The sequence below is a fragment of the Lampris incognitus genome, chromosome 4 (genome assembly GCF_029633865.1).
Source record: "Lampris incognitus isolate fLamInc1 chromosome 4, fLamInc1.hap2, whole genome shotgun sequence".
Lineage (NCBI taxonomy): Eukaryota > Metazoa > Chordata > Actinopteri > Lampriformes > Lampridae > Lampris > Lampris incognitus.
This window is the reverse complement of record NC_079214.1, coordinates 176476-196405: the sequence shown is the minus strand read 5'-3', so window position 1 is coordinate 196405 and position 19930 is coordinate 176476. Positions and strand designations below refer to the sequence as shown.

Below are 19930 nucleotides of genomic sequence, written 5' to 3'. Positions count from 1 at the left end.
AAAAAGACGACGGCTGTATCGGTGGCTAGCTAAGCTAACTATCTGGCTAAGCTAGCACAAACAAAACGCCATGGGACAAACAAAGAATCCCCCAACAGAGGAAGTCGACGATATAAAGAGATCGCTCGACTTTCTGACGGAGGCAACGGTCAAAACTACAACAGAAAACGATCTTGGACCTGGTGGAAGAAGTCAAGGCCCCGAGGCTACAAAACACAGAAGGATAAGAGAATCGTTTTCCTGGAGAACCGGGTGGATGATTTGGAGCAGTATCATTATGCGCCCGGGCAGTGACGGCGATGAACGGCGGGGGATTCAGCGAGCCGGACTCTAACTCTGGAGCGACTGGTGACTTCTTTCCTTCAGTCAGAGGGAATTGAAGTGGACAACAACTACACTGAGGCATGTCACCCTCTTCCTCAGAAAAAAACAAGAGCGATAAACCGGCCCTAATAATAAGGTTTTCGAACAGAAAGCATAAAACTAAGGCAAGGAAAAAAGCTGAAGGGATCAGACGTCTACTTGAACGAACATCTGACTAAAAAGAATGCAGACATCGCCGGGAAGATACGCTTCCCGAGAAAGCAGAGGAAAATCCAATCTACATGTCCAACAAACTGTAAAATCTTAATAAAATTAAACGGAACACCAGAAGAGGCCAAAGTGCTGGTCATCAGAGACATTGAGGAATTGGATAAATACCAGTGAGTCCAAAAGAACAACACGACAAGGTAATGAAAAATCTTGAGAGTGACTAAATAAACACACTACATGCAACTGTAACCCACATGATTCCATGTACCCTGTGACATATGTAAGTTCCACTAGTAGCCTCTAGGAGGCACACGAACTACAGAGTTTAAACCATAACAAACAACTCTGTGAATGTTCTCGTTCATCCAAGTCATGGTTATCCAAAGGAGTTGAATCAAGTGCAACGGGACTTGGTATATATCCGTGAAGACGTTTCGCCTCTCATCGAAGAGGCTTCCTCAGTTCGTGCCTTTCTGACTAGACCAAGCTAGTCTGACTGGCTGCTGATGAGACTCCGAATTTATCCTCTAGGAGTCGTTGTATATCTATGGCTCTGTTAGCGACGGGCGTTGGTAAACATCTGATCACAAAGAGCCACGCATATCAGTAGCTCTGACAACGACTCCTAGAGGATAAATACTGAGTCTCATCAGCAGCCAGGCAGACTAGCTTGGTCTAGTCAGAAAGGCACGAACTGAGGAAGCCTCTTGGATGAGAGGCGAAACGTCTTCTCGGATATATACCAAGTCCCGTTGCACTTGATTCAAGTCCTTTGGATAACAAACAACCGTCAACAACAGAGACGAGAGGGCGAATCTGACGAGAGAAAGACTGGAAGAGAAGAGAAATCCGGATATTTTGAAATACGGACAACTTTGACTACGGTTACTTGAATTACGGATATTTGAACTACAGGACATTTGAACTACGACATAAAGATCCCCCCCCACGAGGCTTCCTTGGTGAGCCGCTAGCCAAAGCTAAAAGTAAGCAGCTTCCTGTGTTCCATGTAATCATAGCCGTTTACGTAGGATATCTTGATTTTATCCAAAGACAGATGATCTCCTGTTGAAGGAAGAAGGAAGACTCTTGTCTCTTGTGTGTTGTACGCTGCTGGAATCCTGGTGAGATAAGAGTTTAAAATCTTGAAATCTAAAGACTGACAATTTTCCATTGGTTGCTAAGCTAAGCTAACCCAGCTAAAACGTATATCTATGATCCTTAGCAGTTCCCATATGATTCAGAGCTTTAAAACCAGTCAGGACACCCGATCCATAGGCTTTATTTGATGTAGGAATGTTAGACATTTTAATATAATAATATGCTTGTTGTTAAAAAAACTGTAAGCTCCGGTTGCCACTCGCCACCGAGCCAACTGGGGCTACATGGCATCCATGGAAACCATAGCAACCAGCTAGACGTGAATTCACGTTGATAGTGCCGTCTGACCGTCATGCAGCCTAGTTGCGATGACGTTGTTTTAACTGTTCTGACAGCAATAGGCTGGTGTCATTCAACCGCATATTAGTTATATGTAGGAAATGATTTGATTCTCAGAATTGACTCTAGATTTGGGTATTTTTATTTTGTTTGTAATTGTTTGATAGAGATTGCAATTAATAAGGAATCTGTACAATTTTGTGCAGACTGGTTTTCTTAGTACCCCGAACAACCCCCCTTGCTACACCTTTTGGAACCCTTGGATACCCCCTTTTGGATTGCCCCCATCATCGCCCTGGATTTGGATTCATCATCATCGCCCTCTACATTAACTTGCCCCTGTGATTGTGGTAGGATTTGGACATTGCACCTTGCACAAATTGGAAGACTGAATCATTCCCCCTTTTCTTTTCTGATTATTTTCTTTGAGTGCACTCATACTTTATTTTGGGTTATTTTGTTTAATTTGTTAATGTAGAATATGGCTGCATAAGTAATATATTAGAAGGGTATACAATAGAATATAGATAGATATAGACAATAAATATAATATTAGGAAGAACTTTTAAAACGTATAATAGAGTAAAATATATATATACACTACCGTTCAAAAGTTTGGGATCACCCAAACAATTTTGTGTTTTCCATGAAAAGTCACACTTATTCACCACCATATGTTGTGAAATGAATAGAAAATAGAGTCAAGACATTGACAAGGTTAGAAATAATTATTTGTATTTGAAATAAGATTTTTTTTACATCAAACTTTGCTTTCGTCAAAGAATCCTCCATTTGCAGCAATTACAGCATTGCAGACCTTTGGCATTCTAGCTGTTAATTTGTTGAGGTAATCTGGAGAAATTGCACCCCACGCTTCCAGAAGCAGCTCCCACAAGTTGGATTGGTTGGATGGGCACTTCTTGCGTACCATACGGTCAAGCTGCTCCCACAACAGCTCAATGGGGTTCCGATCTGGTGACTGCGCTGGCCACTCCATTACCGATAGAATACCAGCTGCCTGCTTCTGCTCTAAATAGTTCTTGCACAATTTGGAGGTGTGTTTAGGGTCATTGTCCTTTTGTAGGATGAAATTGGCTCCAATCAAGCGCTGTCCACTGGGTATGGCATGGCGTTGCAAAATGGAGTGATAGCCTTCCTTATTCAGAATCCCTTTTACCCTGTACAAATCTCCCACCTTACCAGCACCAAAGCAACCCCAGACCATCACATTACCTCCACCATGCTTAACAGATGGCGTCAGGCATTCTTCCAGCATCTTTTCATTTGTTCTGCGTCTCACAAACGTTCTTCTTTGTGATCCAAACACCTCAAACTTGGATTCATCCGTCCACAACACTTTTTTCCAGTCTTCCTCTGTCCAATGTCTGTGTTCTTTTGCCCATCTTAATCTTTTTCTTTTATTGGTCAGTCTCAGATATGGCTTTTTCTTTGCCACTCTGCCCTGAAGCCCAGAATCCCGCAGCTGCCTCTTCACTGTAGATGTTGACACTGGTGTTTTGCGGGTACTATTTAATGAAGATGCCAGTTGGGGACCTGTGAGGCGTCTGTTTCTCAAACTAGAGACTCTAATGTACTTATCTTCTTGCTCAGTTGTGCAACGCGGCCTCCCACTTCTTTTTCTACTCTGGTTAGAGCCTGTTTGTGCTGTCCTCTGAAGGGAGTAGTACACACCGGTGTAGGAAATCTTCAATTTCTTAGCAATTTCTCGCATGGAATAGCCTTCATTTCTAAGAACAAGAATAGACTGTCGAGTTTCAGATGAAAGTTCTCTTTTTCTGGCCATTTTGAGCGTTTAATTGACCCCACAAATGTGATGCTCCAGAAACTCAATCTGCTCAAAGGAAGGTCAGTTTTGTAGCTTCTGTAACGAGCTAAACTGTTTTCAGATGTGTGAACATGATTGCACAAGGGTTTTCTAATCATCAATTAGCCTTCTGAGCCAATGAGCAAACACATTGTACCATTAGAACACTGGAGTGATAGTTGCTTGAAATGGGCCTCTATACACCTATGTAGATGTTGCACCAAAAAACAGACATTTGCAGCTAGAATAGTCATTTACCACATTAGCAATGTATAGAGTGTATTTCTTTAAAGTTAAGACTAGTTTAAAGTTATCTTCATTGAAAAGTACAGTGCTTTTCCTTCAAAAATATGGACATTTCAATGTGATCCCAAACTTTTGAACGGTAGTGTATATATATATATATATATATATATATATATATATATATATATATATATAAAACACATCTAATTTAGTATTGATATTGAAATAACTTGACTTTGAACTGTTGAAATAAATTGTTTTTATATTGTAAACTATACCCACGAGTGTGTATGTTTCTTTGGGGTGAGTACTAGAATCTGGTCTAGAAAAAAACCTACACCAATCTCCACTGAACTTAGACATTAGACTGTAAACTGTCCCTGCGCAAGCATAGGCCCATTCCCCTGTCGTGCAGGTTACACAACCAATCATGACAAGTTCTGAAAGAAGTCATTCATCTCTGTCTGGAGATAACAATAGCCTAATCAGCAAACAACAAAGATTACAAAATATAATAAACTGGGATTGAAAACTACTGAGCATAAATCACAAGATACGGAAAATGATACTTATCCGGAAAATAATTTCTTCAATAATATCAACAACAATTGCTGCCATTACACAGAGGATCAATTTAACACAAAGGTTAAGTCTGATCATGAACTATCAATTATCCACACTAACAGCAGAAGCCTATATGCCAACTTCCAAAACATCAAAGAATATTTAAGTCAACTGAATTCAAGAAAACGTTTAACATAATAGCTATTTCAGAGACTTGGCTCAGTCCTGAGAAGGGTGTGGACTTGGAATTGAATGGATATGAATTGACGTATATGAACAGGAAAAACGAGAATAGAGGGGTTGTGGCTTTGTACGCGGATAAAAGCTTCAAGGTGGTGGAAAGAATGCCAACAGCGGTTGATGACGTGCTAGAATGCATTACAGTAGAAGTCTGCACGGAAAAGAAGAAAAATTGACTTGTGATTTAAATTACGATATGCTGGATTCTATACTGCAACAGCGCAGATCAATGCAAACACTTTGAAAACAGTGGTTGCGTTCCTCAAGTTATTCAAGGATGCTACTAATGACCTTGAGTCCAACAACTCCACTCCCAGCGCGTTGCTTGCGCTGCCGTGGTCCGTCAGACTCATTGAACACTGCCAAGCAGCATCCCTCCATCCCTTGTTCTCCGAAGTCGCCAATGTGTGCGCCTCACGTCTGGAAGAACTGATGGGCACTAATGACATATCAGCGAAATCCCTCCTCTCGATGTACAGGATTGCAACGCTCCTGACTCCTAAAATGCGATGGCTGCGGATGGTGGGCCCAGATGCAAGAGACAATGAGATAACAGGTATGTAACATGAATGCTTTAAGTAGGCTATTGTTTTGAATATTATGTTGTAGGATGTCTTGTTTGTAGCCTTATTTTAAAGTGATCTTGTTAGCCTATTTATATTTGTGAAAAAGCCTAGGCCTACTAATAAAATAACAATAATAAACTTCATGTAGCACTTTTCAAAAAAAGTTTACAGAGTGCTTCACAGACATAAAAACAAAATATACACTGCAATTACAAAATTAGAATAAGTTGAATGCAGTCAAGAAATAGAAACGTAGATAAGGATAATGAATAAAAACCCCAAGAATAGATAAATGAATAAGAGCATAAAACAAAAGAAACTCTTGATTAAAAGCCATTTTAGAAAAATGAGTTTTTAAAAGAGTTTTAGAACAATCCAATCCAAAGGTGCAAGGGAAATGGTCCATCAGATGCAGTTTGACCTGGTCCGGCCGCAGCAGAGGATGAGCCACCACCAGCAGCAGCCAAAAAGCAAATCTCAGACCGATTCACAGACTGGGAAGACGATGCGTCCTGCGTTTTAGCCCCAAAGCCTGTCGATGATGAAATAGCGGAATATCTTAGCATCCGACTCTCGGACAACCCAGACACTGTGCTTCAATGGTGGAAGTTCAACAGAGAGTGCCTCCCTACGCTCTCAAAACCGGCATGTTTCATCATGAGTATCCCTGCATCTAGTGGGCCGTCAGAGAAGGCATTTAGTGTTGTGTGTGGGCGCATCTTGGAAGAGAGACGATCAGGTCTGGGACCGCAGTCGGTCAGCACCATGCTCTTCCTCCACAGCAGTCTGAAGTAGGCCAAGTGATTCATTAGTTACATTCGTTTAGTTCATTTCTATTACTTTTTAGTAGGGCTGGGCATCGAGAACTTGGAAGCCATTCCAAAATTCCGATTCCAAAGGAATCGTTAAAGAATTCATATATTGATTCTGCCTATCGGTTCTAAATAAATTTCACTCGCACTAAAGTTAGTTTCAGTTTTCGTAGTGGCGGCATGCAGCTTCCGCAGTTTCCGCCTCTGCAAGTTAAATGTGCGCCATCATGGACCAGAGCAAGCGGCGGTCGAAAGTGTGTCATTTTGCCTTGAAAGACGAAGGGTTGGCACAGTGCAACGCATGTGGCAAAATCATTTCGTGCAAGGGAGGATGCATAACAAATATGGCCAGACAGCTTCGCCTACACGGTGTACAAATGAACCAGTGTACCGGGTTTGAGGCGTTGCGCTGGTCTGCATCTCCTGCCTCGGTGTTCTCTTGAGCCAGCCCTGAGCAAACAGCACCTCGCCGCAAGTGGGTACGTGAACATGTATAACGTTTGTCTTATTTGCAACAGCGAGACAGCAAACAACTTATACATGAGCGAATTGCTATAAACTGTATGCAAATACTGAAATGTGTTTTTTTCTGTGCTGAACGCACACGTATACAGCCCGAGAAGGCACATATGCTTATTTTTCTATAATGTTTCTAATTGAAGGCGTTTAATACCTGATAGTCCGGACCAGGGTGTGACTGTGTCCTTATTTCTTCATCTTCATGTACGAGGACAGTTGTTGTAAATGTAAATATAAGAATGAGACATTCACACGAGTGATCCGTTCTTAAAACAGAATGGCTTGTATAACGTTTTTTTTTTAAATCTTCTTCTTTGAAAGAAGCATGTGACCTGTTTTGACCCCGCCTCTCAAAGAACCGGAGTCGAGAATCGTTATGAACCGGAATCGAAGCCACTGTTTTCAGAAACGGCAACATTTATGTGGTACAATGTTAAATGGTTAATACTTTTTATATACTTACATGACGAGTCAACTAAATTACGTCTCATGGAACGTAAAGGGAATCAACTCTCCGATTAAGAGGAAGACAATTATAACTTATTTAAAGAAGCTATCTACAAGTATTGCATTCATTCAGGAATCACACCTTACTGATATGGAACATTTGAAACTGAAGAGGGACTGGTCGGACATGTCTTTTTTCCCCCTCTTTTACCTCTAAAGCGAGAGGGGTTGCTGTACTCGTAAACAAAAACATAATGTTTACATTGAACTTGTCACGTATCAGGAAAGAACCCAAAAGCAGACGGGACAACCAGGTACTCACCATCACAAAAGCACTGGCTGAATGAACTTTCGTCATATTGCACTCCAGAGAACATTCTGTACAATGTCAGGAGAAGAGAACAGTCCCGTGCAGGGCTCTACCCTACTACACGGGTAGATGGTACAGCAAAATGTGAGACTAAATATCAGTTTTTGAGTGAAACAGCTAGACGTAGGTTCATGAGGTGCTTTGCCTTTAAAAAAATCGGTGGGTGTATTTTTATAATGGCTTGCATTTTTGAACATGTTGTTTAGACGGTTCTCTCTTTATATAACATAAACACACAAGGATTATATGTACCCCCTTTTTTGAGAGAAAATTGATCATTCTGAAAATTGGCTCTCCTTTTGGCTCTCTCTCTCTGCGATGAATGAAATAATATAGTCTATATTGCACAAGACTTATCAAGCTGGATCAAAGCTGTTTTAGGAAAATGATAACTAAATTAATATCCCCAACAAATTGCAGACTATTCTTTGGTGGTGTAGATGACCTATTAATTATCAAGTCAAAATGAAGTTGTTTTTGTTTGTTTCTTGTGGAACAAAAATCATTCAGAGCTATAGAGAAAAGATTCAGGGATACATCCCTTTCAGGTGGGCCTTAACGAGGCCCATGCCTGTTAGCCAGACATTGGTGGTGTTACACAGGGTTAACATGCCTGTTTGCCAGACATTGGTGGTGTTACACAGGGTTAGCATGCCTGTTAGCCAGACATTGGTGGTGTTACACAGGGTTAGATAGATAGATAGATAATTTTATTATCCACACGACCAAGGCCGGTGGAATTTGTTTTTGGTACGCTTTACACTCTGCAGCACAATACATACATAGACAACAACAGACACTCCACATATTACCACGAACAATACAGCTACACAATAACAGAAATAAACCTATTAGTCATAACAAGTGAATGGTGGTGTTTATGCCAATGTTGTGTGAGGAGGGGACTATAGGGACGAATTCAGAGTCCTGATAGCTAGGGGGGGAAAAAACTGTTTGCGAAGCGTTTAGTTTTAGTTTACAGTCACCTGTAGCGCCTCCCTGAGGGAAGGAGCTGGAAGAGGTGATGAGCAGGTGAGGGGTCAGAGGTGATCTTCCCTGCTCGCTTTTCAGTCCGGTTAGTATGTAGAGATTCAACTGAGGGAAGTGGGTTGCCTATGATTTTGGATGCCTTGTTGACAATCTGCTGGTTTTTTCCATGTTTGACTGTCCGTGCCGCCGTACCATACTGGAATAATGTAATACTATAATACTGTAATACTGTAATACTGTAATAGAAGTTGTTATGATGGACTTGATAATGGCTGAATAAAACAGAACGAGAAGTTGATGTTTGATCCAGTATTTTTATAAGCTGCCTAATAAAGTAAAGTCGTTGTTGAGCTTTTGCAATGATGTGTTCAGTGTTAGTTTTCCACTTCAAGTTATTGCTGATGTATGTTCCAAGGAATTTAAAAGAGTCGGTGGTGGTGATGGGGTCTCCGTTCATTTGTATGGGTGTTTTAGGATTCGGCATGCATCGGAAGTCAATAATGAGTTCTTGGGTTTTGGCTGTATTAAGGAGAAGATTGTTGTTTGCGCACCAAGTGACACCTTGGTCTACTTCAGTGCGGTACTGAGGCCTACAATGGTTGTGTCATCTGCGTATTTTATTATTTTAACAGAACTGTCTGTGGATGGGAGGTGGGTGGTGTAAAGTGAGAAGAGCCAGGGGGAGAGAACACAGCCCTGAGGAGCACCTGTACTAAGGGTAAGAGGGTGTGAGGTTAGGTTATTAACCCTCACCCTGTGTGGCCTGTTCCACAGGATGCTCTGAATCCAGTGGCATATGGCTGGGTCAGTGTTTATATACAAGTGTATGGTAAAGAGTTTGAGTGGGTTGATGGAACTGAAGGCGGAACTAAAGACTATGAACACGATGCGTGCGTAGGTGTTTGGTGATTCCAGGTGTTGCAGGACATGGTGCAGGGCTATGCTAACTGCATCCTCAACAGACCGGTTGGCTTGATAGGCAAACTGATATGGGTCTATCATTGGGGAGCAAGATTTCAAATGTGACAAAATGATGCACTCAAATGCTTTCATGGCCACAGATGTTAGGGCAACTGGTCTGAAGTCATTGAGGCAGATGATCTTTGAGGACTTTGGCACAGGAATGATCGTAGAGAGTTTGAAGCACTGTGGGACTGTACATTGACTTAAAGAGGTGTTAAATATGGTGGAAAATATTGGGGCCAACTGTGCCGCACAGTGGCTCAACAAAGCAGGGCTGATGCCGTCTGGCCCTGCTGCTTTCCTAATGTTCAGCTTTTTGAATGTTGCTCTCACCTCATCCTCCTGGATGCAGAAGGGTGGCATTGGAGAAGGAGTAGGGGGGATGGCTGGTGGAATAGGTTTTTCAAACCTTGCATAAAACGTATTTAATTTATTTGGGAGGTTATGGTCATTATCTGGAGGGGAGCAGGGGTGTTTTTTGTAATCTGTCATTTCCTTAAGTTTTTCCATATTGCTCTGGAGCGACTGGTATAGAATTGTTGTTTGAGTTGTGTTGTGTAGCTGGACTTTGTGTGTGATGCACAGGGCGTGTGTGATGCGTCAGTGCAGTAATACTGGGGTAGTAGTGCTTGTAGTTAGTGCATGCTGCATGCTGCTTCTGCTTGCTACTCTCTGCTCTCAGCTACTGCCGCCGGCTAGCCCTCTTTGTGGGGGTGAAAAGAGGAGCCGAGTGCGTAAGTCTCCCCTGCCGGTACATAGCCTCTCTACCGCCAAGACTCCTGCAGTGCCTCCTCGTGGCCACACACGGTAACTGGGTACCTTGCGGTCCCTGGCTAAACTGTAGGGGATCTCGGAGCTACAGTGGTCCCCAGAGGTCTAATGCGCAGGCCCATGTGAAGTGGATACGCCCTGGCATTGACCAACCACTGTCCCACTGCCTTGTGGGTAAGTGTAGGACGACAAAGGCTAGGGGAGCACACCCTGAGAGAAAAGCAATGTGCATGGCGGCGCACGATAGGCGGTCCTCTGACAGACTGGAGCTCCGGCAGCCTCCTGCAGCTGTGGAAGAGTGCTGGTCGTCTTGGGCCCCCCTTGCCACCAGATCCCACCCTCTCACAGTGAAGAAGTGCTGCTGGGACATGCGCACCCCCAGCGGCACTGTAAATAATCTCTTTGCGCAGGTATCCACCTCTGCCTTGGTGAGACCAGCAACCGGAATATGGATCAAAGTCTGGCGGCGATGGGGTGTCTGGTGACGGGAGCAGGTATGAATGCACTGGAAGCTCCTAATCAGACCCCTGCACGCCAGCGGCACAGGGCCATTCATGGTCGCCAGCAGCTGGGCTTGAGTGGCAGCTGCTCTCGGCAGACCCCTGTGTGTCTGAGCAGCCCTATTTAGGAGCCACACTGCTCACCCCAACTGGGGAGGGGCCTAGAAAAGGTGGCCTAAACATTGCCCACTCAAAACATCCTGGATAGGCTACCGCACCTATCGGGACATTCCACTCTGCGGTCGAAATAAAAAAAAGAAAATAATTCCCTTTAAACTGGCAACATGGAACATAAGAACTCTGCTGGACGTTAATGCCGAAAGACCTCAGCGAAGGACTGCACTAATTGCAGCGGAACTCAATCGCTACAATATTGACATTGCTGCACTCAGTGAAACCAGGTTCCTGGATGAAGGCTCCCTGAAGGAGGACACCTACACCTTCTTCTGGAAGGGATACCCTGCAGGAGGACAACATCAGCATGGTGTGGGATTTGCAATAAAAAACAGCCTCCTACCAAGACTCACTGAAACACCGATTGGCATAAGTGAAAGACTCATGTCGCTCAGGATCCCTCTGGCCAAGAAACGTCATGCCACCCTCCTAGGTGCCTATGCACCAACACTGCCATCAGAGGATGACGTAAAGGACCGCTTCTATCAGTCACTAGATGAGGCTCTCCGTCATATACCCAAGGAGGACAAGATCTTTTTGCTGGGCGATTTCAATGCCAGAGTGGGGAAAGACAACAAGGTGTGGAGTGGTGTCATTGGTGGGCATGGCATTGGGAAAGTCAATGCAAATGGACTGCGCCTCCTAAGCCTCTGTGCTGAGCATGGCTTGACCATCACAAACACCCTCTTCCAATTAAAAAACAAGCACAAAACATCCTGGATGCACCCACGCTCCAAACATTGGCACCTATTGGACTACATCATTGTGAGACGTGCTGATACAAAAGACGTCTTACTCACTCGTGCAATGAGAGGTGCTGAGTGCTGGACAGATCACCGGCTCATCATGACCAGGCTCCAGGTGGAGGTACGCCCTGCTGTTCGTCTCCAAAGGTCAGGAAAGAAGAGGCTTGACCGTACCCGGCTAGAAAAGGCTGAGGTCCAGAACAATCTCCGCCTCTCTCTGGCTGAAAACCTGGAAGACATTGAGCTTCTCTTGAGCACGGATGATTCCATTGACAGGAAATGGTCTTCCGTGAGCTCCAGACTCTACAAGGCAGCATCCCAATCCATCAGTTACAAGAGCAGAAAACACCAGGACTGGTTCAATGACAACACAGGCACAATAACTTCCATACTCAAAGGCATGCATAAAGCACACAGTGCTGTCCTCAACAATCCCACATCAGCTACACTCCGGCAACAATGGCAAGCATCCAGGAGAGAGGTGCAGTCTAAATTGCATGCCCTGCAGAATGAGTGGTGGATATCGAAGGCAAATGAAATACAATCCCATGCCGGTAGAAATGATATGCACAACTTTTATGATGCAGTGAAAACCATCTACGGCCCAAGAAACTGCTCTGTCTCCCCCCTGAAGTCTGATGATGGTACCACCCTCATAAAAGACCAGAAATTCATCACAAAAAGATGGGCAGAACATTTTGAGACTCTTTTGAACCAGCCCTCCCCAACCGATCCCTCGATCTTGGATGAACTACCTGTCCGCCCCACCATCCAAGACCTTGACCTTCCACCAACCTTTGAAGAGGTTCATTGTGCAGTTAGGTCGCTGAAAAATAACAAGACCCCTGGCCCTGACAGTATCCCTGCAGAGATTTTTAAACAGGGAGGCTACCTCTGCACCCGTGCACTTTTCCTGTTCATCTCACACGTATGGAAGAACGAAACTGTCCCTCAGCAGTGGAGGGATGCTAACATCATCTCCATATATAAAGGCAAAGGAGACAAGTCCCTCTGTTGCAACAGCCGTGGCATTTCACTACTGGCTGTTGCTGGAAAAGTCCTGGCCAAACTCATGTTACACAGGCTGGTAAAACACATCTCAGAGGAGCTGTTGCCTGAGTCACAGTGTGGGTTTAGGAGGAATAGGAGTACTGTGGACATGGTGTTCACAGCACGGCAACTCCAAGAGAAGTGCAGGGAGCAACATCAGAACCTCTTCATAGCCTTCATCGACCTGTCAAAGGCTTTCGACACAGTCAACAGGGACATCCTATGGAACATCCTCCTGAAGTTTGGCTGTCCACGAAAGTTTGTCAACATCCTTCAAAGATTTCACGTGGGGATGATGGCACGTGTGACCATTGGAGGCCAGGAATCTGAGCCCTTCAGGGTGTGCACCGGGGTACGTCAGGGGTGCATCCTTGCTCCAGTTCTTTTTAACATCTTCCTCCTGTGTGTGACATTGCTGCTCCACAAGGAAATCAGGAAGGACAGTGGGGTTACTGTGGACTTCAGACTAGATGGAAACCTATTTAACATCCGTAGGCTCCAAGCGGTCACAAAAATGACATCGGAGCACATCATTGAGTTACAGTACGCAGATGACTGTGCAGTTGTGGCCCACACACCCGAGGCACTACAAGCTACCCTTGCAGCTGCTACAAGGGCGTATGGTAGGCTGGGGCTCTCTATAAATGTGACAAAGACTGAAGTAGTATGCCAGTGGGCATCTACTCCTCCATCTCATTCACCAACCTTCAACATCTCCGACAAACCACTTGCAACAGTGGAATCCTTCAAATACCTGGGCAGCTTTCTCTCTGACGGCTGCAGCATCGACAGGGAGATGCAAAACCGGATTAAACAAGCGTCATCCTCTTTTGGCAGACTTAGGAGAAGGGTCTTTCAAAACAAAGACCTCAACCTCCACACCAAAATATCTGTCTACTTGGCAGTTGTCATCACGACTCTCCTCTACAGCTGTGAGGCGTGGACCCTGTACAGCCACCACCTCAGGATGCTTGAGGCCTTCCACATCAGATGCCTACAATGCATCCTGAGGATAACCTGGCGTGACCGAGTGCCCCATACTGAAATACTCCGCAAGACCAACTGCATCAGCATGGAGGCTACCGTCACCCAGCACCAACTTCGATGGCTCGGTCACGTCATCAGGATGCCAAAGGAGCGCTTACCGCGTAAAGTGCTGTATGGCCAGCTACATCTTGGCCGCCGCTTGGCAGGGGGCCAGAAAAAACGGTACAAAGACCAGCTGAAGACCATCATAAAGAAGTGCGGCCTGAACCCGAGCCAGCTGGAAGACACTGCCGCGGAAGGACCGCGGTGATCGACGGACCAGAAGACGTCTGAAGAGACATGAAGCCAGTACCACACCTACACCCCCAGTCAGTGATTTCACCTGTTCTGTCTGTGGCAGACATTGTGGATCACGGATTGGGCTTTAAAGCCATAAGAAGACTCACAAGTGACAGAGGCAGGATTGTCATCATCGGACACGACGGACAACCTAAAGTAGCTGGACTTTGCTTTTCTTGTTGCAGCACAGAACTTATACTTGGCTGCTCTGTACTGATCCCTGTTTCCGTTTTTGTAAGCCCAGTTCTTTTCTTTGTGTAGGAGGTGTAATTCTTTAGAGAACCAGGGTTTTTTTTATTGCCGTAAGATGTCACGGTTTTGGTGGGGATGCACATTTCCTTGCAGAACTTGATATATGACATCACTGTGTCAGTGAGTTCATCCAGGGAGTAGAAGCCGCACTAAATATATTCCAATTAGTGCACTCGAAACACCCATGAAGCATTTCAATGGCAACCATGGACCTGACAGATTTGGATGTTTTCTTGATTGATTTAAGCTTTTGTCTGTATTTTGGGATGAGGAGTAACACAGCGTGGTCGGACTTCCCCAGTGGAGCCCTCGGGAATGCATGGTAAGCATTTGAAATTGAGATGCATCAATGATCCAATGTTTTCTTTCCTCTGCTATGGCAAGTGACTTGTTGCTCATAGTTACTAGGTAGTTCGAGGGAAAGATGGTTGAAATCACCTAACACGATGACAGACATGTCGGGGTTGGAGTTTTCAACATGGGAAATGTGTTGCGAGAGTTGGCTAATGGCTGTGTTAGCATTAGCTTGTGGTGGAATGTAAACACCAACTAATACAATTGAAGCGAATTCTCTGGGAAGGTAATATGGTCTGCATTTCAAACTGATGAATTCAAGATAATAAGAGCAGTAGCGACGAAGGATTGTTGTGTTGTAACACCAGCGCTGATTGACCATGAGACAAATACCTCCGCCTTTTGACTTGTGAGATAGTTTGACTGACCTGTTGGCTCTGAAGATAGTGAAGCCGGGGGGGGGGTTACCGCTGGATCAGGGACCGGTTGATCCAGCCATGTCTCGGTGAAGCAGAAGGCTGAGCAGTCTCTGTAGTCTCTGTCGGTTTGTGTTAATGACAAAAGTTCATCCATTTTATTTTTGAGGGATCGCACGTTGGATATGATCAGTGCCGGTAGTGGGGGTCGATAGGGCCGTCTCCTGAACCTGGACAGCACCCCTGTTCTCCGTCTCCCTGTGCAAGGCGTATTTCCCCAGGACGGTGATCCAGTGTTGTTTACAACCAGTATATCCTGTGGAATTTTGGCAGATTGTCCCAAATTGCCAAATGTAGTCCTCCTGATGTACAGCAACTCCTCGCGGTTGTATTTCCATAGACATAATGCTTTTCTGACATAAAACATAGACAAAAGTGCAAGACACAGCAGCAGAGCAGGAACCGGGGCCAGCCTCGCGGCGGCCCCAGTCAATGTCTGGCTAACGTGCCTGTTAGCCAGACATTGGTGGTGTTACACAGGGTTTACATGCCTGTTAGCCAGACGTTGGTGGTGTTACACAGGGTTTACATGCTTGTTAGCCAGACAGTGTGGCGTTGTTCTCCCTTGGGTCGACGAACCGCCTAAAATGCGCAGTGTTTTGAGCATCGGGCGAAGTAGTCCATCCATTCGTTTGTATGAACCATTGTGTGTAACTTGGTTTTTTAAAATAATAGGCTTTACGACGGTCGGTTTCTAAGTATGGGCGTTCGTAAGTTGGGTGTTTGTAACCCAGGGACTACCTGTATATAAAAAATGTGATGAGGAGGATGTCAATCAGTGTCCAGGTGGCAACCACCATCACCATGGGGATGATGGAGCCCATCCCAGCAGTCACTGGGAGGCAGATGGGGAAACACCCTGGAAAAGGCTGCCGGCCCTTCACAGGGCTGAGAAAAAAGTCAGGATTTCCCCCCCCCCTAATATTTGTTGAAAAATGTCCCCTTTTTTCTCCTCAGTTGTATCTGGCCAGTAAACCCACTCTTCCGAGCCGTCCCAGTCTCTGCTCCACCCCTCTGCCGATCCAGGGAGGGCTGCAGACTACCACATGCCTCTTCCGATACATGTGGAGTCACCAGCTGCTTCTTTTCACCTGACAGTGAGGAATTTCGCTAGGGGATGTAGCGCGTGGGAGGATCAGGCTATTCCTCCCAGTTCCCCCACCCCTCGAAAAGACACCCCGACCAACCAGAGGAGGCGCTAGTGCAGTGACCAGGACACATATCCATATCCAGCTTCCCACAGCCAATTGTGTATGTAGGGACGCCCAACCGAGCCAGAGGCAACACCGGGTCTTCTACAGCAATTCTAAAGCAAGCAAAGACAATCATCTCTGACCCCTCCCATCCTGCTCATCACCTCTTCCACCTCCTTCACTCAGGGAGGCGCTACAGGTCACTGCCCACTAAGACTAAACGCTTCACATTTTTTTTTTACCCTAGCTATTGGGACTCTGAATTCCCCCATAGTCCCTCCTCACACACCATTGGGATACTACCATTCTGCTAACTGTGCGTAATATGTTTGTATCTGTTAATGTGTAACTTGTTGAGGGTCGGAAAGGAACCAGTGCAGGGGTCCGGCAGGGTCAAGCCCGTAGGCACGTCTATTTCGGTTCAGGGAAGGGAAATGCGGGATGTGTATGGTGCACTAGAGTCCTGGATGTGGGGTGTGTAAAAGACTATGTGTCTGTGTGCAGGGCGAGTGTGGTGCATGTGTGCAGGAATGTAAATGACTGGAGAGTGTTTGTGCGTGTTGGTGAAGCGCAAGTCCAGGAGTGGGAGTTCTGCGGGAGGCAGCGTGGGAGCACAAGGGAGGGGTCCGAGGAACACAAGAAAGACGGAGCCCGAGAAGCACCGGCGGGTTCGTACTAGATAGCGCAATCTGGCAACGATTGCACGTCAGCGTCCTCTCTTATAGCTGGCTGCAGATTGGCTTCAGGTGCGCTGATCACCGATGAGCCTCTGGTGCGTTGCTGCGCTCTCAACGAGCGCGCTGATTGAGCCCTGCTGGTAGACTCAGGCGGAGACGCGCCTTGCGTCTGGACCACAACATAACTGTATTGTTCGTGATAATATGTGGAGTGTCTGCTGTTGTCGATGTTTGTATTGTGCTGCAGAGTTTAGACTTATTTATTAAAATTGCAGGCATCTGTTGGCGTGTCGGTCTATTCTGTTGCCTACCAACACGGGGATCGAATTAGATTAGACTGTTTTATTAGCCACACGACCTAGGTCGGTGGAATTTGTTTTCAGTACAGATTAAATATTGATTTTCATCTTTAGAAACAAAGTCATATCATTAATTAACACATCGATATGTTTACATTTCATAAAACTAAAGTTGGAAATGCTCATGATTTTTTGGATTTTAAATTAAAAGTTTTATGTTTCCATTCAACTGAAAGATGAATGGGCCCAGAATACCATAATACTGTCATCAAAATTACAATATTATAGACCTCTATATACCTCCAAAATGATGACATCAGTTTGAGTCCTTCAAAGGGCACCTGGATCAGTTTTGTTATTTGTCAAAGCAAAATGATTGGTACTTTTGGATCCTGTTTGCCAATCACACTGTTCTCGCAGTATGTTGACTATTGTAAGGAAAGATGACATGCTGCAGCTATCTTCTTCTTTCAGCTTGTTCCCTATTTTTCAGGGGTCGCCACAGTGGATTTTTTACTTTCTGTCAGTACTCTGTGAGGGCACTGCACCAATGGCGACTGTTGTTAACCCGGGCCTCGACAGATCCGGTATGGTCTTGTCAACCCTAACCCGTACTGACTTGGCAAAATGTTATGTCGGATGCCCTGCCTGACACAACCACTAACCCTATGGACGGGGGCACAGGTAAAGTGCTTGATGCCATCCCAGTATTAATGGACTTGCGCCCTTGCCAGTTGCCTAGACATGCTGCAGCTATAATATATCTAAATTACCTCCTTTATTTAAAAAAGAAACACTACAGTTGTAGTACAAAAACTGCCTCCCTCTTGAATAGACCGAGGCTGTAAACTGGCTTGCAGATAGCGACTTATTTTAATGTGCCCCTCTTAAGTACCAAACTTTTTTTAATTTAGTTTTTATTTCAATTTCAACAACTTATACAATCAAATTCACAATTTTGCCTGCTGTTTTTTTCCCCCATTTTTTCAGCTGTACCTACTTTTACAGATAATATAACAAAAGGAAATTCAAAAATAAAAAAAGGAAAAAAAACTTTTACTTCAGCTTGAAGTGTTAGTTGTAATGGAGGTATAAATGAAAGACAAGAATAATTTAAAAAAGGAAAGGAGGGGTCGGGGTCAAGGAGGGGAGTTGTGTACAATGTGTGTAGTGGTATGGGTGCGTGTATATGCATAAACAGATAAGGTGAATTGAGAAGATAGAGATGCATGTATGATACAGAATGTATACAAGTGCCTAGAACACTTCACTGTCTCAATATAACCATGGTCGGGCTCCACCTTTTACGAAATAAATATATCTTTCTGAAGTCGCAAAGAGTATGTTATTTGTTCCATCTGATATATTTCCCATACTTGACCAGTCCATAAATTGTTTGTTGGGGGGTCAGATTTTTAACCGCTTAATTGTGATGGATTTAATTGCAGCTGTTAGTAATATTTGTAAAATATTTTTTTAGTTCTTCCATCAATCCCTTCCAGCATTAATCCCAGTAATGCCATCTTTGGATCTTTTGTGAAGTTTTGGCGGAATACTTCTGTAAGTGCCTCAAACATGTCTTCCCAGAATGTTGTTAATTTAGGGCATGTCCAAAATATGTGGGTATGGTTGCCAATTTGTGTTCCACAGTTTCTGCAGCATTTATTTGAGTGTGTTGGGTCCATTTTAGCCACTATTTCTGGTGTCTGAAAGAATCTCATAATTACCTTCCATTTGAATTCCTTCCATGTATTTGAATTGGTTACTTGATTTGCTTCAGTGCATATTTCTTCCCACATGTCCTGTGGTATATCTGTATTCATTTCAGTTTCCCATCTTCCTTTTACCTGCAGTGTATCATTCATATTCAAGCCTACAAATGTTTGGTAAACATGACATATGACTTTCTTATCCCCGATCCCTGTTTGTATTTTTATCAAGAACTTGTCAATTGGAGTGGGGACCAATACTCTATCCCACTCTTTATGTTTTGTTAAAAAGTCCCTAAATTTTAAATATCTGAAAAAGTCTGTGTTAGGAAGCGTAAATCCCTCTTTCAGCTGTTCAAATGATTTAAGGATGCAATGGTGATAGACAGCTTGACGGTTGAGATCAGGCAGAAGTCTCCATGGACTATGATGTGCATGGATGTCTGTGAATGTTCTCATTCATCCAGGTCATGGTTATCCAAAGGAGTTGAATCAAGTGCAACTGGACTTGGTATATAATCCAGTTGCACTTGATTCAACTCCTTTGGATGATGTGCATGGATGACATTATGACCCGTAGAGTAGGGAGCAGATTGAGGAGAGCTTGGAGAGGTGGAGGTGTGCACTGGTGAGAAGAGGAATGAAAGTGAGTAGGAGCAAGACAGAATACATATGCGTGAACGAGAAGAAGGACAGCAAGGAGTAGAGGTGGTAAAGGTGGATGAGTTAAATACTTGGGGTCACCTGTTCTAAGTAATGGGGAGTGTGGAAGAGAGGTGAAGAAGAGAGTGTAAGTAGGTTGGAGTAGGTCGAGAAGAGTGTCAGGAGTGATTTGCGACAGAAGGGTACCAGCAAGAGTGAAAGGGAAGGTTTACAAGATGGTAGTGAGACCAGCTATGTTGTATGGTTTGGAGACGGTGGCACTAACAAAAAGACAGGAGGTGGAG

The 19930-nt window shown here is 44.5% G+C and overlaps 1 protein-coding gene across 4 annotated transcripts in view; it reads right to left on the bottom strand.

Annotated features, from left to right (window-relative positions):
• plekho2 (pleckstrin homology domain containing, family O member 2) overlaps positions 1-19930 on the bottom strand; it is an 84021-nt gene that overhangs the window by 19482 nt on the left and 44609 nt on the right. The window lies entirely within an intron of this gene.